The 17148-nt window shown below is 41.3% G+C and overlaps 1 protein-coding gene across 4 annotated transcripts in view; it reads left to right on the top strand.

Annotated features, from left to right (window-relative positions):
- CDH13 (cadherin 13) overlaps positions 1-17148 on the top strand; it is a 1005991-nt gene that overhangs the window by 685912 nt on the left and 302931 nt on the right. The window lies entirely within an intron of this gene.

Raw genomic sequence — 17148 nt, 5'->3', positions numbered from 1 at the left:
TTCCCCTCCCCAGGGCAGCTACTATGTATAGTGTGTCTTCCCGAAACCTTTGTTCAGAAGCAAACACATATATCCCTTTTGCAGTGTTTTTCCAGTGATGGAAGCCTTCTCCACAGCCAGTTCTGCATCCTGCTTTTCCACCAACTCTTCCTCTTCGGGACTGTGTACGGACCTTCCTCATTCTCTTTAATGGTTACGTGGTAGTTCATTTTATGGATGAACCCTAGGTTTTAAAAACATCGGTTAGATTGTTGTTTTTATAATACAGAAATGTCTAAAGCAGAAAACAAAGTAGTCCATACATAACCTCAGGATCCAGAAAAGCAAGGTAACAGTTTTCTTTTAGCAAAAGGAAACAGATGCAGATGGTAAAAAATAAAAGTGGGGTGCAGGTGACAGCACGATATGAAGAGTCAGAGTCTCCTTTCCTCTTCCGAAGTCTCAGTCCCTCTCCCTAAAACAACCATATCAACAGTTAGTGCCATGTGTGTTCTTCCAGAAAAAAGAAAATATAGGGATCTACTGGCTGTGTAGGCTAAATAATGTCCCCCACCCCAACCCCAATGAGATGCATGCATCCCAATCCCAGAAACCTGTGATAATGTTACCTTAGATGGTAAAAGGGACTTTGAAGATGTGATTAAATTAAGGACCTTGATTTAGAGAGATTATCCTGTTGGTCCCAGTGTAATCCCAAGGCTTCTTATTAAGAGAGATACAGGTATTCAGAGAAGAGAGAAGATGCTGTGCTGCTGGCCTTAAAAATGGAAGGAGGATAAATGTCCATGGACAGAGGAGTGGATAAAGAAGATGTGGTACATATATACAGTGGAATACTACTCAACCAGAAACAAGAAGGAAAGAATGCCATTTGCAGCAACATGGATGGACCCAGAGATTAACATACTAAAGGAAGTCAGACAGAGAAAGATGAGTATCATATGATATCATTTATACGTGGAATCTAAAAAACAATGATATAAGTGAACTTATTTACAAAACAGAAATAGACTCACAGAGATAGAAAACAAATCTATGGTTGCCAAAAGGGAAAGGGCAGGTAGGGATAAATTAGGAGTTTGGGATTAACAGATATACACTGCTATATATAAAACAGATAAACAATAAGGATCTCCTGTATAGCACAGGGAACTATATTCAATATCTTGTAATAATCTATAATGGAAAAGAATCTGAAAAAATATATATATATACCTATATATACAATATATATACATAACTGAATCACCTTGCTGAACCCCTTAAACTAACACAACATTGTAAATAACTATACTTCAATTAAAAATAAAATTTTTTAAAATGGAGGAAGGGGACCAGGTGCCAGTGAATGCAAGTGATCTCTAGAAGCTGCAAAAGACAGAGAAACAGGTTCTCCTCTAGAGCCTGCAGAAAAGAATGCAGCCCCATGGACCCATTTTAAGTTCTGACCTCCAGAACTATTAGAGAATAAATTTGTGTTGTTTTAAGCCAATGACTTTGGGGTCATTTGCTATAGCAACCATAGGAAACTGATATTCTAGGAAATATTTATTTTTATTTACCTAAGGGCCATACTCCACCCATGGACTCAGTTGTTCTTTACTAATAACACCTTGTTACCTTATTTTTCACGGGCCCAGGTCTTTCCCTAAATTAGGTTTACGAGCACCGCAGAAGCTGTGCTTGGTTTCTCATTGCATTCCTCTTGGCTTCCCTCTCAACAGGAGGCAACATAGCTGCTTAGTTAAAACTAAAAGAGGACATGGATGAAGTTAGAGCAGGCAGTGGACATGCTCAGTGTGTCCCTGTGCCAGGAGCGCTCAACCTGCCTGGATCTCAGCTGCAGCTCTGGTGGGCTCCCCACCCTCCATGCCAACATCTTCCCAGTCAAGTGCTCTTTCAAAGCCAAGGGCATTGCATACCAATACAGGGCAGCCCAGAATGGGGAAAGTTAATGTCTACAGAGGTAGCCACCGGCTAGCTGGGGACAGGAGTCAGGGGATCAATGTCCAGCCCCCTATCTATGAACCTATTCCTGCTTTCTCAGAGGTGCCCAGTGGGACTGAGCCCATTTCCCACGTGGTACCTGGCTGGTTCAGTAACACATCTCTATAGACTTCTCTCCCTCCTTATCTTCCTCTGCGCCCTCACTCCTATTTCCTGAATCCACCCCCCAAATAAACCACTGGCTCTCAAGCTTTTGTCTCAGACCCAAGTTAAGACAGCACCCCAGCGTTGCCTCCTTTTTCTAGCTGAGGACTCCTTGCCAAGTCATTCTTCTAAACCTTAACTTGATTCTCTATTAAATGAAGATAGATTCTACCTCAATAGATTGTTTTAAAGTTGAAAAGAGATACTGTATTTGAAATGTCTGGCACATTCTTAATAAGCCACTATTGTTAAAACTATTTGATGACTATTAAATAACAGTAATTGCTTTATAAAAAGTTAATTAATAAAATACATACATCAACTTACTGATAAAACCTGCATTTTCTAAAGTTGCTCTTGACCTTCAAAGGATTTCTCCTTCCTTCTACCATGTTTATTCAGCAGAAATTGTGAATATGTGCCAGGCTGTCCTCTAGGTGCAGGAATACCACAGTGAACACAGCAGAAAAAATCCACATCTTCATGGAGCTCAGGTGCACATGGATTTGTTCAGCAAATGGCACTTGTGCCCTGGAGGTACCAAGGCCAAGAGAGCACAGTTGTTGCCTCCATCTCTGTCCTACCTCTGCCCATTTAGTTAAAATATGCACAGCTTGGGCTTCCCTGGTGGCGCAGTGGTTGAGAGTCCGCCTGCCGATGCAGGGGACGCGGGTTCGTGTCCCGGTCTGGGAGGATCCCACCTGCCGCAGAGCGGCTGGGCCTGTGAGCCATGGCCACTGAGCCTGCGCGTCCGGAGGCTGTGCTCCGCAACGAGAGAGGCCACAACAGTGAGAGGCCCTCGTACCGCAAAAACAAACAAACAAACAAAAACAAAATATGCACAGCTGGAAACATTATTGTAGCTTTATTTATTTTGTATGTTTATTAGGCTCCAACTGTCTGCTAGGTACTGTGCTAGGCCCCCTTCTTATATAAAGATAAATACGTTTGGCCCCTGAACTTAGGAAATGTATAGGCTGCTAAAATGTATAGGTTCATGAAAAAGCTCTGCCCACTTTTCTAGCTAGCTTACTTTCACTCCAACTCAGAAAAAATTTCTTATGATCACTGGTTCTAATACAAATAAAATGTAGTGATTCATTAATCTCCTTAGCCTATAATTGCAAATTGGGTTTTCTCTAGACTATACCTAAAGGAGGTAGGTGCCCATTAAGCAGTTCAGGGGAGTTTTATTTAAACTGCAAATACAATTAGTTTACTCATTTTTAATTTAATCCCCAGGAGGCATTTTGGAAGCCTTCCCTTCTCATTTGACCTAAAACCATTTTTTAAAATTATTGTTCTCCTAAATTGAAACCCTTTCCAGCATTGCACCTAAGAAGTCTTAAAACTCATCTGTTTTCTTTCTTGTAATTGACTTACAAACGCATAATTGACTCACAAATGCATAATTGACTCTGCATGGCATTTTATTTTATTTATTTATTTTTAACTTTTAACTTTTATTTTTTTTAATAGAGCAGGTTCTTATTAGTCATTAATTTTATACACATCAGTGTATACATATCAATCCCAATCACCCAATTCATCCCACCACCCCCACCACCACCCCCCACGGCTTTCCCCCCCTGGTGTCCATACGTTTGTTCCCTATATCTGTGTCTCATTTTCTGCCCTGCAAACCAGTTCATCTGTACCATTTTTCTAGATTCCACATATATGCGTTAATATATAATATTTGTTTTTCTTTTTCTGACTTGGTTCACTCTGTATGACAGTCTCTAGGCCCATCAGCATCTCTACAAATGACCTAGTTTTGTTCCTTTTTATGGCTGAGTAATATTCCATTGTATATATGTACAACATCTTCTTTATCCATTCGTCTGTCAGTGGGCACTTAGGTTGATTCCATGACCTGGCTATTGTAAATAGTGCTGCAATGAACATTGGGGTGCATGTGTCTTTTTGAATTATGGTTTTCTCAGGGTATATGCCCAGTAGTAGGATTGCTGGGTCATATGGTAGTTCTATTTTTAGTTTTTTAAGGAACCTCCGTACTGTTCTCCATAGTGGCTGTATCAGTTTACATTCCCACCAACAGTACAAGAGGGTTCCCTTTTCTCCACACCCTCTCCAGCATTTGTTGTTTGTAGATTTTCTGATGACGCCCATTCTAACTGGTGTGAGGTGGTACCTCATTGTAGTTTTGATTTGCATTTCTCTAATAATTAGTGATGTTGAGCAGCTTTTCATGTGCTTCTCGGCCATCTGTGTGTCTTCTTTAGAGAAATGTCTATTTAGGTCTTCTGCCCATTTTTGGATGGGGTTGTTTGTTTTTTTAATATTGAGCTGCATGAGCTGTTTATATATTTTGGAGATTAATCCTTTGTCCGTTGATTTGTTTGCAAATATTTTCTCCCATTCTCAGGGTTGTCTTTTTTTCTTGTTTATGGTTTCCTTTGCTGTGCAAAAGCTTTGAAGTTTCATTAAGTCCCCTTTGTTTATTTTTGTTTTTATTTCCATTACTCTAGGAGGTGGATCAAAAAAGATCTTGCTGTGATTTATGTCAAAGAGTGTTCTTTCTACGTTTTCCTCTAAGAGTTTTATAGTGTCCGGTCTTACATTTAGGTCTCAAATACATTTTGAATTTATTTTTGTGTATGGTGTTAGGGAGTGTTCTAATTTCATTCTTTTACATGTAGCTGTCCAGTTTGCCCAGCACCACTTATTGAACAGACTGTCTTTTCTCCATTGTATATCCTTGCCTCATTTGTCATAGATTAATTGACTATAGGTGTGTGGGTTTATCTCTGGGCTTTCTATCTTGTTCCATTGATCTATATTTCTGTTTTTGTGCCAGTACCATATTGTCTTGATTACTGTAGCTTTGTAGTATAGCCTGAAGTCAGGGAGTTTGATTCCTCCAGCTCCGTTTATTTCCCTCAAGACTGCTTTGGTTATTCGGGCTCTTTTGTGTCTCCATACAAATTTTAAGATTTTTTGTTATAGTTCCATAAAAGGTGCCATTGGTAATTTGATAGGGATTGCATTGAATCTGTAGGTTGCTTTGGGTAGTATAGTCATTTTCACAGTATTGATTCTTCCAGTCCAAAAACATGGTATATCTTTCCATCTGTTGGTATCATCTTTAATTTCTTTCATCAGTGTCTTATAGTTTTCTGCATACAGGTCTTTTGTCTCCCTAGGGAGGTTTATTCCTAGGTATCTTATTCTTTTTGTTGCAATGGTAAATGGGAGTGTTTCCTTAATTTCTCTTTCAGATTTTTCATCATTAGTGTATAGGAATGCAAGAAATTTCTGTGCATCAATTTTGTATTCTGCAGCTGTACCAAATTCATTGATTAGCTCTAGTAGTTTTCTGGTGGCATCTTTAGGATTCTCTATGTATAGTATCATGTCATCGGCAAACAGTGACAGTTTTACTTCTTCTTTTCCAATTTGTATTCCTTTTATTTCTTTTTCTTCTCTGATTGCCATGGCTGGGACTTCCAAAACTATGTTGAATAATAGTGGTGAGACTGCACATCCTTGTCTTGTTCCTGATCTTAGAGGAAATGCTTTCAGTTTTTCAACATTGAGAATGATGTTTGCTGTGGGTTTGTCATATATTGCCTTTATTATGTTGAGGTAGGTTCCCTCTATGCCCACTTTCTGGAGAATTTTTATCATAAATGGGTGTTGAATTTTGTCAAAAGCTTTTTCTGCATCTATTGAGATGATCATATGGGGTTTTTTTTTGGTTTTTTTTGTTTTTTTTTTTTTGCGGTACACGGGCCTCTCACTGTTGTGGCCTTTCCCGTCGTGGAGCACAGGCTCCGGATGCACAGGCTCAGCGGCCATGGCTCACGAGCCCAGCCGCTCTGCGGCATGTGGGATCTTCCCGAACTGGGGCACGAACCTGTATCCCCTGCATCGGCAGGCGGACTCTCAACCACTGCGCCACCGGGGAAGCCCGATCATATGGTTTTTATTCTTCAATTTGTTAATATGGTGTATCACATTGATTGATTTGAGTATATTGAAAAATCCTTGCATCCCTGGGATAAATCCCACTTGATCATGGTGTATGATCCTTTTAATGTGTTGTTGGATTCTGTTTGCTAGTATTTTGTTGAGGATCTTTGCATCTATATTCATCAGTGATGTTGGTCTGTAATTTTCTTTTTTTGTAGTGTCTTTGTCTGGTTTTGGCATCAGGGTGATAGTGGCCTCATAGAATGAGTTTGGGAGTGTTCCTTCCTCCACAATTTTTTGGAAGAGTTTGAGAAGGATGGATGTTAGCTCTTCTCTAAATGTTTGATAGAATTCACCTGTGAAGCCATCTGGTCCTGGACTTTTGTTTGTTGGAAGATTTTTAATCACAGTTTCAATTTCATTAGTTGTGATTTGTGTGTTCATATTTTCTGTTTCTTCCTACTTCAGTCTTGGAAGGTTATACCTTTCTAAGAATTTGTCCATTTCTTTCAGGTTGTCCATTTTATTGGCATAGAGTTGCTTGTAGTAGTCTCTTAGGATGCTTTGTATTTCTGTGTTGTCTGTTGTAACTTCTGCTTTTTCATTTCTAGTTTTATTGATTTGAGTCCTCTCCCTCTTTTTCTTGGTGAGTCTGGCTAATGGTTTATCAATTTTGTTTCTCTTCTCAAAGAACCAGCTTTTAGTTTCATTGATCTTTGCTATTGTTTTCTTTGTTTCTATTTCATTTATTTCTGCTCTGATCTTTATGATTTCTTTCCTTCTGCTAACTTTGGGTTTTGTTTGTTCTTCTTTCTCTAGTTCCTTCAGTTGTAAGGTTAGATTGTTTATTTGAGATTTTTCTTGTTTCTTGAGGTAGGACTGTATAGCTATAAACTTCCCTCTTAGAACTGCTTTTGCTGCATCCCATAGGTTTTGGATCGTCGTGTTTTCATTGTCATTTGTCTTTCAGTATTTTTTGATTTCCTCTTTGATTTCTTCATTGATCTCTTGGTTATTTAGTAAAGTATTGTTTAGCCTCCATGTGTTTGTGTTTTTTATGTTTTTTTCACTGTCATTGATATCTAATCTCATAGTGCTGTGGTCAGAAAAAATGCTTGATATGATTTCAATTTTCTTAAATTTACTGAGGCTTGATTTGTGACCCAAGATATGATCTATCCTGGAGAATGTTCCATATGTACTTGAGAAGAAAGTGCAATCTGCTGTTTTTGGATGGAATGTCCTATAAATATCAATTAAATCTATCTGGTCTATTGTGTCATTTAAAGCTTGTGTTTCCTTATTAATTTTCTATCTGGATGATCTGTCCACTGGTGTAACTGAGGTGTTAAAGTCCCCCACTATTATTGTGTTACTGTTGATTTCCTCTTTTGTAGCTGCTAGCAGTTGCCTTATATATTGAGGTGCTCCTATGTTGGGTGCATATATATTTATAATTGTTATATCTTCTTCTTGGATTGATCCCTTGATCATTATTTAGTGTCCTTCCTTGTCTCTTGTAATTCTTTATTTTAAAGTCTTTTTTATCTGATATGAGTATTGGTACTCCAGCTTTCTTTTGATTTCTATTTGCATGGAATATCTTTTTCCATCCCCTCACCTTCAGTCTGTATGTGTCCCTAGGTCTGAAGTGGGTCTCTTGTAGACCGCATATATATGGGTCTTGTTTTTGTATCCATTCAGCAATCCTGTGTCTTTTGGTTGGAGCATTTAATCCATTTGTGTTTAAGGTAGTTATTGATGTATGTTCCTGTGACCATTTTCCTAATTGTTTTGGGTTTGTTTTTGTAGGCCCTTTTCTTCTCTTGTGTTTCCCACTTAGAGAAGTTCATTTAGCATTTGTTGTAGAGCTGGTTTGGTGGTGCTGAATTCTCTTAGCTTTTGCTTGTCTGTATAGCATTTGATTTCTCCATCGAATCTGAATGAGATCCTTGCTGGGTAGAGTAATCTTGGTTGTAGGTTCTTCCCTTTCATCACTTTAAATATATCACGCCACTCCCTTCTGGCTTGTAGAGTTCTGCTGAGAAATCAGCTGTTAACCTTATGGGAGTTCCCTTGTATGTTATTTGTTGTTTTTCCCTTGCTGCCTTCAATAATTTTTCTTTGTCTTATTTTTTGCCAATTTCATTACTATGTGTCTCGGCATGTTTCTCCTTGGGTTTATCCTGTATGGGACTCTCTGTGCTTCCTGGACTTGGGTGGCTATTTCCTTTCCCATGTTAGGGAAGTTTTCAACTATAACCTCTTCAGATATTTTCTTGGGTCCTTTTTCTCCTTCTGGGACCCCTATAATGCAAATGTTGTTGCATTTAATGTTGTCCCAGAGGTCTCTTAGGCTGTCTTCATTTCTTTTCATTCTTTTTTCTTTATTCTGTTCCACAGCAGTGAATTCCACCATTCTGTCTTGCAGGTCACTTATCTGTTCTTCTGCCTCAGTTATTCTGCTACTGATTCCTTCTAGTGTAGTTTTCATTTCAGTTATCGTATTGTTCACCTCTGTTTGTTTGTTCTTTAATTCTTCTAGGTCTTTGTTAAACACTTCTTGTATCTTCCCAATCTTTGCCTCCATTTTTTTTCCGAGGTCCTGGATCATCTTCACTATCATTATTCTGAATTCTTTTTCTGGAAGGTTGCCTATCTCCACTTCATTTAGCTGTTTTTCTGGGGTTTTATCTTGTTCCTCATCTGGTACATAGTCCTCTGCCTTTTCATCTTGTCTGTCGTTCTGTGAATGTGGTTTTTGTTCCACAGGCTGCAGGATTGTAGTTCTTCTTGCTTCTGCTATCTGCCCTCTGGTGGATGTGGCTATGTAAGAGGCTTGTGCAAGTTTCCTGATGGGAGGGACTGGTGGTGGGTAGAGCTGACTGTTGCTCTGGTGGGCAGAGCTCAGTAAAACTTTAATCCACTTGACTGCTCCTGGGTGGGACTGGGTTCCCTCCCTGATGGTCGTTTGGCCCGAGGCAACCCAACACTGGAGCCTACCTGGGCTCTTTGCTGGGGCTAATGGCGGACTCTGGGAGGGCTCACGCCAAGGAGTTATTCCCAGAATTTCTGCTGCCAGTGTCCTTGTCCTCACAGTGAGACACAGCCACCCCCTGCCTCTGCAGGAGTCTCTCCAACACTAGCAGGCAGGTCTTGTTCAGTCTCCTATGGGATCCCTGTTCCTTCCCCTGGGTCCTGATGCGCACACTACTTTGTGTGTGCCCTCCAAGAGTGGAGTCTCTGTTTACCCCAGTCCTGTCGAAGTCCTGCAATCAAATCCCACTAGCCTTCAAAGTCTGATTCTCTAGGAATTCCTCCTCCTGTTGCTGGACCCCCAGGTTGGGAAGCCTGATGTGGGGCTCAGAACCTTCACTCCAGTGGGTGGACTTCTGTGGTATAAGTGTTCTCCAGTCTGTGAGTCACCCACCCACCAGTTATGGGATTTGATTTTACTGTGATTGCACCTCTCCTACCATCTCATTGTCGCTTCTCCTTTGTCTTTGGATGTGGGGTATCTTTTTTGGTGAGTTCCAGTGTCCTCCTGTCGATGATTGTCTAGCAGCTGTTTGTGATTCTGGTGTTCTCACAAGAGGGAGTGAGAGCACGTCCTTCTACTCCACCATCCTGGTTCCTTAATCTCAATTTCTTATGCATGGCATTTTAAAAGGGCAAAGTTTCCATTTGCTTCTTGATTTCTTTGGAGTTTTTCTGTTTTCCTAAGCCCTCTTCCAACAATATTCCAAGTGATTCCTTGGGTCTCCTCCTATTGGTAGCACCATCCTGACGACATCTTAATGGAGGGATCATTTCTGTTCCCAGCAGTACTGGCACCAGAGGATTTGGCCAAGGTGGGGGACAATTTTCAGAGTCCTTATTAGCAACTAAATATGCACCTGGCCTCATTCTGCTGACACATGGACAATTTTTTCATGAGTCATGTGACTATAAATTATCACTGTGATCATTGTTAGAGTAAGAAGTCATCCAAACAACAAAGAATTCTATATTTCCCATTGGCAAAACTGTAAACCTTATTCACGAGTATGAATACACACACACACACACACACACACACACACACATAAACAAACCATATACTTTAAGTAACTTTAGAAGAGGCACAAAAATATGGCAGCTGTGATTTGAAAAAGGACTTTCTAAAGATAATATTTAGTTAAAGCAAGCAGGCGTAGCAGTGGCTGCTGCTGTCCTGTTGCCTTGTGTGGGTATGGACACTCATCTCCACCCTGTATGAAGCGGAAGCAAGGAAGAGGGCTAAGGAGAAAGAGGAAGGCAGATGCTAAGCCAAAGTTAGGAGCACAAGGCTGCTCTGTTAATCCAGGTGTTTCGCTTGGGAAAAATTGGTGACTGACCAGTGACTCAGTTGAATCAAGGCATGGAAGGGGTGTCTTATTCTTGGTTTCCCAGAAGCCAACACGGAGGCAAGGATTTGAATGGAATTTGGTTTATTTTGGAGGTGCCGAAAACACCATTAGAAAGTGAGGAAATAGGGAAAGAAAAGCAACTAATAATGGTTGATTATCCAGCCAGTTACTTCCATGGGTGACTAGAGTCCAATCTCACTGGGAAACACTAGAAAACAGTTAAAAAAAAATAAGGCTTCAGGGCTTCCCTGGTGGCGCAGTTGTTGAGAGTCCTCCTGCCGATGCAGGGGACACGGGTTCGTGCCCCGGTCCGGGAAGATCCCACATGCCGCGGAGCGGCTGGGCCCGTGAGCCATGGCCGCTGAGCCTGCGCGTCCGGAGCCTGTGCTCCGCAACGGGAGAGGCCGCAACAGTGAGAGGCCCGCGTACTGCAAAAAAAAATAAAATAAAATAAGGCTTCAGAGAGAGAGAGAGAGATGTGGGAGCTGTGGTGTTTATATTACCAATTCCCATCAGTAATTGGTTGAGGGCTGCTCCTAGGGGATGTTAATTCCCCAGTCCTCCTGGCCTGCCAGGTGCTAGAGTGGCCTCCTCTGCCTTTAAAGAAAGCCCTCAGGGAAAGGATGAAGGTTGCATAGTCAGAAGTCTGCCGGTAGGGAGTGATAAGACCTGGGGCTGTGGATGAGGCAGCAGCAGTGTCTGTACAAGGGATGGAAAGAGTTCCGCCTGGGATGGGAGAGTTCACGCTACCCTAGAGTCACCTGGATGACTAGACTCAGATCTCAGTAAACACTGACTTGAGTTTCACTGTTGATCTTGATGCATTGTGTAATCTACCCATTGCTTGTGCTTCATAAGGACTAAATTACCACCATACATTTCTCTAGCCCGTTTCCTTCTTGAAAATGACATCTCTCGCACAGTGAAACTCCCTCCTTGATTTTATAGAACAACATGACCAGTGAGTCATTCATCTTTTCCCCAGAAGCAGGTTCTTGAGTGGCACAATCTGTGTCATGTCATTTCTCAACAAGACAGAAGAGATTTGATATTCTAGGAGTATCATTAAATCCAGGTTATTTAACTGGCTCCTTTAAATCCTGACTTGTGTCTGGTTGCTTATCCATGTTAACATGGGATTTCTGAATTAGAAGCTGAGAAGTGTTCCTGGAAGATATTTAAAGCCTCCTTGAGCAGGTTAGGGTCTTATCAAAATGTATTTGACGGGCTTCCCTGGTGCCGCAGTGGGTGAGAGTCCGCCTGCCGATGCAGGGGACACGGGTTCATGCCCCGGTCCAGGAAGATCCCACATGCCGCGGAGCGGCTGGGCCCGTGAGCCATGGCCGCTGAGCCTGCGCGTCCAGAGCCTGTGCTCTGCAACGGGAGAGGCCACAACAGTGAGAGGCCTGCGTACCGAAAAAAAAAAAATGTATTTGACATTGGGCATGTGAGTAAGTTGGTGAAGGGGTCCCTGGGAGTTGCAAAAACAAATCCTGTTAACAGGTAATAAGATTATGAGCACAACCCATGTGGAACACATGGTTTTATCAGCTGCAGCTGAGCACTGAGATGCCAGGTTGTTAATGGAGTTCAGCTTCTCTGTCTTTCATGGGTTTTTAAGTAGACAAAGTTTATTGCTATCTAAATTATCAACAGAATCAAAGCTACATCCAAGTGTGGAGTGAGTATTTATTTATTTATTCTACTCCTTAAGAAAAAAAAAAGAAAGAAGGCGTTTTTGCTTTCTAACCATTTTTTCCTCTCTTACACTGCAATTTCCTCCCATTTTCTGAAAATGTTAGAAAATGAACCAAATGTGAAAACTGATGTTGCATTTTGGAGTGTCTGAGCACAATCTACAGACCCAGATAATGCCAGATTTTAATTTCAGTGTTTAGGAGAGTAAAGGTTATTGGCTAATGGCCTTTGAGAAAGGAGAAAAAAGTACTATGTTGAATGCAGCACAAACCCCCATTTTTTGTATTAGGATCTTTTGTAAGCTCTAACTATATAGTGCAATCATAGGATATTCTTTCTTTCTTCTTTTATGTCTTCGTGAGTTGCTTTAAATATGCCTCATTTATATATACTACCCTTCAAAATTCTTTTTTTATTTTGCATTGAACTTTTTTCAAAAGTATTACAAAGAAAGTTCTATTTGATCACATTGAAGCAGCGGAATTCAGTCGTAGTGTTGAGTACCCACCGGTACTACACAGTGTACTCACCCAGATCCCTATTATGATAAGCTACAGGTGTTGAAACATCAGGATTGGAGCAGCCATTTATGATCCAACCAATCTTTTCATCTACTAGTGCTTCCAGTCTTTGCCCAAATATGCAGTATTGAAATTCAAAAGTCAACTCATGCCTGAGTATCTTTTTTCTCTCCCCCATCCAATAGGTCACTTAGTTCATGCTGATCCATCCACAGCAGTGATGGTTTGCATTCCTGCCCACCTTTAGCATCTTCCGGACACACCAGGTTCTTTCTGTTGCCCAAAGATGCCAAGCTCATTCCCATCTCAGGGGCTTTGCCCCAGATACTCCTTTCACCTGAAACCAGCACCCACTGACATCTGAAGAGCTGAGTCCTTGTTATTCACCTCAAATGTTATTCCTTATAGAGGTCTCTTCTGGTTACCCCACCTGAATTAGCATCCCACTCAGCTGCTCTCTGTCAGACCTCTCACTTGTGTTTTCTCTCTAGCGTTTACCACCAACTGAAAACATCTAAGATGTATAACCATTGCCTGGCCTCTTGCCAGCCTCCCTGTTGCTGCATTTAGAGCCCTATGACAGCAGAGGCCTTGTCTCTCTTGTTCTCAGCAAGATCATCAGTGCCCCAGACAGGGCTTAGCACACCATGAAATATTTCAAACAAATATTTGAAAGACTGAATACATTGTAAATAAAACATTGAGACACGTTTACAATCCCTTTAGTACTTAGCACATGCTATTTTTAAAGGTGATATCTCAAATAGCTTATGACGCTGCAAAGATCATTTTTTATCCCTTTGTATCCTTGGTACCTAGTACAGTGTTTCATACATAGTAGGTGCTCACATATACAGGTTAGTGAGTGGTGTGAAAATGCAGGGAAATCACGTACAAGGGAAGGAAGCTAACGTGTGCAGAGTATCCGTATGCATGCTGGCATCTGCTTCTCATTTAATCCCCTTAACAAGTCCATAAAATGGATAGTGGCATCCTTGTGTTAAAGATGAGAAGCCCAAGCCTGTGACCACACAGAGCATAAGGACAAATCGGGGTCCAAACCCATATTCACAACCTACTAAGAGCAAGATCTCTGTGAATGTTTGTGAAGGAGGGAGAGAAAGGCAAGTACAAGTTCATGCTAGAACTTCATTTCAACAATGAGCCCTTAAAAAAGAGCTAAATCCACTTGCCCATGTGGAACGGTGGGTCTCTTTTCACACTGTAAGACTGTCTACCAACAAAGGTTTGTGAAAGTCAGACATATGTTGCCACCATAGCCATATTGTTGGGGCCACCTTGGAATGGGAGGCAGGTCTCCCAGCTGTACTTATGGTTCCCCAAAGGAAGGACGCCTCCAGGGGAGGGGGAGGGGGCTCATCAGCTCATTGCAGATGGATGTCAGGACTGGAATATAGAGGCTGCTCTAAATGCTTGTCCTCCATGAGTTCTTATCCACTGTGAAGTCATGAGCCCCTTTGAGATCTGATACAAGCAGAACCATCCAGTCTGCACGTAGCCACACATTTATGATTTCAGGACATCATGAACCCAGGGTAAGAAGTACAGCTTTAGAAAATCCCCAGAACTATGAACAGTGGAAATTTTTAAATAAAAGAAGTGATAGTTCATGTTATCTACTTTTAAAGGAAATGTCACTGTGTTATATAACCCATAGACACATTTGGGGAAAAAAGGAAAAGAAAAAAAAGCCATTCATCATAACCTAGCTACTGTTTTCCTTTGTCTGACATATTGGCATTTTATTTCCCTATGCATATACAGTTCTACATTTGGCTTTTTTTACTTAACACATCATAGCATCAAACAGTTATAACAGCGTTTCACAATCCGTATTTAATTGGAAGTATGTCAGCATAACATTATTGTAATATTCAAATGAAGAAGCACAGTGATGCAATGACAATGGTCTCTGTTTTGTCTAAAATTATTTTAGAGCCCATTAAGTTTTGTAATGCGCGTTCTCTTCTGTCTAGAGGTCCCCCATAAACGGCTTCAGATCTCACAGTAAGTGATGTTTTAAAATGGCACATAAGAGTATTTAGCTTTAATGTGATCACCACCTCAGGCCATAATAAAAACAGAATTTCCCCCCCAATTATTATCAGTCACTCCTCCCCCAGACTATACCGTGGTAAGACTGAGCTACTTTCATTCCTCACCAGGCAACTAATCATTGCTTTGCCAAGCATTCTTTATAAATGGAACGGAATGAATTTCATTATGCAATGCAGTAACGTTCCCCAACTAGAGATTAGGGTGGAATGATCTTGGGGAAAGTGACAAGAGGATTAAAACATATGCACCTTAAAGAGAAATGGTCCCCTCATCGTGCAGCCCATAAACAGGCTGCAGCACCTCCCACCCATCCTCCAAGCAGCCCTCCCTCACCGTACTCGCCTCATCCACCTGCCGCCTTCTCTTTTTGTCCTTTGAAAATTTCAGAAAAGCTGACAATTCACTTCCTTTAACAAATACCCACTTGTCAACCTGTATGGTTTAGTGAAAGTGCTTTCCAGAAAGTTCCAAAGACGTCCTGATTGCTAAATACAATAGCCACTTCATTTATTTGTTCTGACCTCTCCATACGAACAATCATAACTTCTTGTGTATCTCTTTATTTTACCTGCCCTCACCTGGCTCACCTAAGCCACACCTCCACGTCCCTCGCTGGATCGTCTTCCTTGTGTAAGTGTCCCCCAGCTATCAGGGAGCAATGCTTTCTTTTCTCCACAGCTGGAAATCCCACACCCACGGGTTGAGCTATACCATCCATACCAATCCCTGCCAAAGGAACCGCTTCAAGCTCTGGCCCTCTCCTGAGTGTCCACATTTGAATTTCTAACTTCCTATTAGCATTTTCACACAGATGTCGTTGAGGCACTGTTAATAGCTTGAAAAGAAATGTAAAGAGGTGGATAAAAGCACAGATGAGGGAGCCAGAGTGCCTGGGTTTGAAGCCTGGCTTTGCCACTAACGAGCTGTGTGTCTTTGGGCCACCTAATTAACCTCTCTGTGCTTCAGTTTCCTGAGCAGTAAAACAAGTATAGAAATAATACTTGTCTTATAGGATTCTTTTATTAGTTCTGCTAAATAATATGTGCAACTCTTTGGAATGGTGCCTGGTACATGCTAAACAGTCTTGAAGTTTTAGCTATAATAAAATTTAGAAATTATTTTTATCAATAATATTATTAGCTAACTCTTTCTGAGTATTATCTAAGTGCCTTACCTGGTTTATTATACTTATCCTTAAAACGATCTTCTGAGGCAGCCAGTACTATTACTTTCACTTTGCAGATGAGAAAACGGAGACAGAGAGAGGTTAATTCACTAGCTCATGGACACACAGCTTTCTCAAGGTAACATAGTAAGTGACAGAGCCATGATTTCAACTGGTGCAGTCTGACTTCAGAGCCACACTTCTGACACCTTCACTAGGCTACCTTCCCTGCTCAATTGAAGGTTGAAATCAAGTTATTTTCTTCTTTAAACTGCCATCCTCTCTTATTTTCTCTCCCCTCCCAGAGACCACCTTTATGCCCCTTTTCTCTTAACCTGCCAGTCAGCACATGCCGCACTCAGAATATTTCCTTCATCTTTTCCCCATTCTGTTCCTGCTGCCACAGACCAGTTGAACCCTGCTCTCCAGCTTAACCTGCTATAACAGTGCCTTACTGGTCACACTGCCCTTGCTCTCTTGCCTTTACAATTCATCTTTCTCACTGATACCGCAGTTACTGTTTAGAAAAGAAAGCAAAGAGCCTCCAGATTTATAACGTTAAGGCAGAGAGGTTGCAGCAAACAAACACTTGAGCAGGCAAGACAAATACATTTTAAATATTTTTGCAGCAGCCAGAGAAATTCTAAAGCAGCAGTCAATGATTTACACCGATCACCAGGGACATCTCTTATGAAGCAGACAGGCCTTAGAGATACAATTCTGGAGTCAGCAGACATTTTCCCTAGCAAGTAAGCAGTCAGGATTCTCTCTTCAATTTGGATAAATCCCTCTCTGCTTTGATGGGGGGGCCTGAAGTGTCACTGAGATGAAAAATCTGTTTCACAGCAAAATAGTTCCAGTCATCTGGAGAGAGAAAGAGAAATAATCACTTTCCCCTCCCCTACCCTGGCATCCTTCTCAACCCCTCAACTTGGAAAATGTCTGTACATCCTTCAAAGCCCAGGGAAGATATACCTTTTCTGTTGAAGGCTTTTGTCAACTCTGCCAGACACTTACTTTTTGTTTTTTAAATCATGCAGCAGAGCATGGTAGCTAGGAAAATGGGCTCTGCAGCAAGAGCCCAGGTTCAGACACTGGTTTTCCTACTGATTAGCTGTGTGGCCTTCAGTGAGTTACCTCACCTTTCTGTGCTGTGCTTTCCACATCTGGAAAATGGAAGGCTGTACTAGCTCTAGCTTCATATGATTAT

The sequence above is a fragment of the Stenella coeruleoalba genome (genome assembly GCF_951394435.1).
Source record: "Stenella coeruleoalba genome assembly, chromosome: 20".
Taxonomy (NCBI): domain Eukaryota; kingdom Metazoa; phylum Chordata; class Mammalia; order Artiodactyla; family Delphinidae; genus Stenella; species Stenella coeruleoalba.
The sequence above is the reverse complement of the archived record's forward strand: the minus strand, read 5'-3'. Positions and strand labels throughout refer to the sequence as shown.